This window comes from Triticum urartu, chromosome 2 (assembly GCF_003073215.2).
Source record: "Triticum urartu cultivar G1812 chromosome 2, Tu2.1, whole genome shotgun sequence".
In the NCBI taxonomy this organism is placed as follows: Eukaryota; Viridiplantae; Streptophyta; class Magnoliopsida; order Poales; family Poaceae; genus Triticum; species Triticum urartu.
The window spans coordinates 318,666,236-318,670,512 of record NC_053023.1 but is presented as its reverse complement, the minus strand read 5'-3'; the positions used below and the strand labels follow the sequence as shown (position 1 = coordinate 318,670,512).

At 43.1% G+C, this 4,277-nt stretch overlaps 1 pseudogene; it reads left to right on the top strand.

Moving 5' to 3' along the window:
* Window positions 1–204: 204 nt before the first annotated feature.
* LOC125536489 overlaps window positions 205–4,277 on the top strand; it is a 15,055-nt pseudogene continuing 10,982 nt past the window's right edge.

Genomic DNA, 4,277 nt, shown 5'->3' with positions numbered 1-4,277 from the left:
CCTAGCGTGTAAACTAGTAGTTTTATGCTATTTACTCAAATGCACATGCCAGCCATCGTAATGCGGGCCAAGGCCAAGCTTGCAACTTGTGTGGCACGCACCCGATTGCAACTTGGTCATTTACGTTTCTCCACTTCCAACACATCCATACACACAGATGAGAGATGGAGTGCAGCAAAAAAGACTAGCGAAAGTAGGAGATCCATGGCGCCTGTGGTGAGCGCTGCGCTCGGTGCGTTGGGTCCCCTGTTGCTGAAGCTCACCGCCTTGCTCGCCGGCGAGTTTGGCCGCCTCAAAGGCGTCCATCGCGAGATCTGCTCCCTCAGATCTGAGCTGACTAGCATGCATATGCTGCGGTCCACAAGTACATGATGCTAGAAGATCCTGATGTTCAAGTGAAGGCATGGATTTCGCTGGTGAGAGAGCTGGCCTACGACATCGAGGATTGCATCGACAAGTTCATTCACCAGCTTGGCAGCGGCAGGCGCCAAGGGGGCTTCAAGGGCTTCTTTTGTGAGACTGCTCGCTGCCTAAGGACGCTTGGGTCACGGCGTGGAATCGCCAGCCAAATTGATGATATGAAGGCTCGTGTCAAGCAAGTGAAAGAGCTCAAGAATAGTTACAAACTTGATGATATTGTTTGTAGCTCCTCCGGCCATGGTGCCTTGGATCCTCGGCTGTCTACTCTTTTTGCTGAGGAGGCAAACCTTGTGGGCGTTGATGGTCCAAGAGATGATCTAGCCAATTGGGTGATGGAAGAAGATGGATCGACAACTCCTCATCAAGGTTTTGTCTATTGTTGGGTTCGGAGGATCGGGCAAAACAACACTAGCACATGAAATATGTCGCAAGATTCAAGGGCATTACCATTGTCAAGCTTTCATATCAGTCTCGCAGAAGCCCGATATTAAGAAAATCATCAAGGATGTGGTGTCCAAAGTGCCTTGCCCAGATGGATTCATCAAGGACATCGACATTTGGGACCAAGTTTCATCTATGGTAAAGATTAGAGAGCTGCTACAAGACAAGAGGTAACTTAACCTTTTACCAGTTCCTGCATAATGCGTCTCGTTGGTAGTTCTCAATACTGCAGGTAGTTTATAGTGCTTCCACTGTTAAATTTTGCCCATATCGAACAACATTTGCGCCACTCCAGTACTTTCGTTACATGTCTTGCATAATGCTAGGCATCCTTTACCACCCATACAACCATGCTAGAAATTACATAGTATAAGTGTATGTACAACCAAGAATACTGTAGCACCCAAGTGGCAGTAAATTAATATTGATAAGTTTCCGCTCCCTAACCTGGTAATAGGATGCAAGAAAAATGTTTGTCATAAATAAAATGTCTAGGGATATTTTTTTCAGTCCACAGTTTCAGTTTGATTCCCCTGCTCCTGTAATCTTTGCTTGGCATGATAACAGAGGATGGTGAAAAACCAATCCAAGATAAAGTATTAGAATCACTCGAATTTTCTGTCTTCTAGTCTTCACTGCAAAAGCACCATATCTACTCATACTAAAAAGATCATGAAATGAAGTTTCTATTGTGTATTGTGGCTCACATTTGCTGATGGCCAAGCACTATAAGACGAAAGAGAAGTAGCCTCGGTAGATCTCTGTTTTTACTGATATTAATTCTGGCTTAGAAAGTTGGATGTCCATTTCTTGAAAACATGTTCTCATCCTTCAAGGGATAAGTATATAGGACATGATACATAGGGAGTGTAAGGTGCATACGGAAACATAAGTGGAAGTGTGGCACACTTAATTAACTGCTCTGGCACATGAAGAATGAATATACGGCCTTGGAGTTGCCTTGTTTGTTTCCTTTTTCTAGTTAAATTTCTTATCACCGTTGGTTCATGGTATCTACTTTATCTTTCAGGTATCTCGTCATTGTTGATGATATATGGTCAACATCAGCATGGAACACTATCAAGTGTGTTTTTCCAGAGAATAATTGTTCTTGCAGAATTATCACTACTACACACATTTCTGATGTAGCCAGGTCATGTTGTTCAGGTGGTGATGATCGTGTCTATAACATGGAGCCTCTAAGTCACATGCACTCTAGAAGGTTATTTCTCAAAAGAATTTTCGGCACCACAGATTACTGCCCTGATATGTTAAAAGAAGTCTCAGATGAAATCCTGAAAAAGTGTGGAGGCCTTCCGTTGGCAATTATTAGTATATCTGGTTTATTAGGGAACAAACCAGTTGACAAACAAGAGTGGGAGAAGGTGAAAAGATCAATCGGTTCTGGCCTAGGTCGAAACCAATGTTTAGAGGGAATGAACAACATACTATCCCTAAGCTACAATGCTCTTCCATATAATCTCAAGACTTGCCTGCTGTATTTAAGTGTTTTTCCTGAGGATTGTGTGATTGAGAGAGGAAGACTAGTAAGGCGATGGGTAGCAGAAGGATTTATCACTGAAGAGCGTGGACTGAGCTCGGAAGAAGTTGCAGAAAACAACTTTTATGAGCTTATTAACAGAAATATGGTCCAACCAGTGGACATGGATACGATGGTAAGGCTCGTGCCTGTCGAGTCCATGACATGATGCTTGAACTCATCATATCAAAATCTACTGAAGATAATTTCATTGATGTGGTAAACGGTGGGCAAACAGTTTGGGAAAATTCTCATGGTTACATTCGACGACTGTCGATCCAGCACATTGATCAGGAACTTGCATCTGTATTGCTAAATAAAGACCTACGGCATGTTCGATCTCTGACGGTAACAACCACAGGTTGCATCAAACACTTGCCTAGTCTTGTGAAGTTTGAAGCATTACGTGTAATGGATTTTGAAGGTTCTGCAGGTTTGGAGGGTTATGATCTGAACGGTATGGGCAAGCTGTTCCAGGTAAAGTACATGAGCTTTAGGAACACTGGCATATTAAGGCTACCATCGGGAATTGTGATGCTACATGATCTAGAGACACTAGATCTTAGGAATACATACATACAAGAGTTGCCCGCTGGAATAGTTCAGCTTACTAAATTACAGCATCTACTTACTGCACGGCGTTTTGGAGGAGGGAGAACAAAAATACCAGATGGGATTGGGAATATGAGGAACTTACAAGTGATTTCAGGATTTAATATTACCGTGAGTTCAAGAGGTGCAGTGGAAGAGCTTGGGAACCTGACCTGTTTGGTAAGTCTATGTGTCGAGTTGAACGGTGGAGTGGAGGATCTGACCGGTATAAGAGGCATGAAGAGATGTTACTGTCTTCTCTATGCAAGCTTAGTGCATGCAAACTCCAGTCTTTAGGGATATTCAGCAATGATTCAACTCCCCTCGAGTTTTTAGATTCTTGGTCCCCTGTACCACTTACCCTCCAAAGATTTCAGATGAGCACCGACTACCATTTACTGAATACTCCAAAGTGGATTGCACCCACACTCATCAGTCTAGCGCACCTGTGCATTAATTTAGTTGAAGTAACAAGGAAGGATCTGCAGATGTTTGGGAAACTGAATGCTTTAATTTCTCTGGAACTGTTGTTGAAATCAGGCCAAAAAGAAAGGATTGCAATCCAAGGATACCCAAGTCTGAAGGAATTTTCCATTGTTTGCACAGTGGAGGAAGGCGGCGCATACATCACGTTCGTGCAAGGGGCTATGCCAAAGCTTGAGAAGCTTAGGCTGCCGTTCAGCGTGTCAGTGGCAAACACATATGGCTTCTGTTTAGGCATTGAGCATCTTCCATGTCTCAAAGAGGCAGAAGTGACTCTTTACAATGATGGTGCTGGATATTTTGAAGTCAAAGCTGCAATTGCTGTGATCAGGAATGAAGCGAGTGTTCATCTGAACCATCCTGAAGTTACTATCGTCGGAGAGTGCAATGAAGAGCGCAGAACCTGGCGGCACCATTGACAGATAAATTGTCAGGGCCAGAAATGAAATGTTTCTCTGTACCCACGAGGTATTAATAATTATACATCCGCTCATCGCCCCATTGTTAGTTTATCCAAGCAGCTGGAGTGCAGGCTTCTAAATTTCATATGTTCTACCGTTTCATTTTTTCAGGTGCAGGCTTCTTTCACCTGGGTTGCTTTCTTGGAATGTCAAGGCATCTTTCACCTTGGTTACTCATCCTTACCCTTTCAGTTGAGTATACACGATTTCTGAGACAGCAAGCAGTTGGATGGAGTTCAAAATAGGATTTCACACCAAGTTGATCAACAACCCATGGTGAAAATTTTATGCATAGTTGGCCTAATAATTTCGTCTTTTTTTTTCTGTTACCATTGATGTTC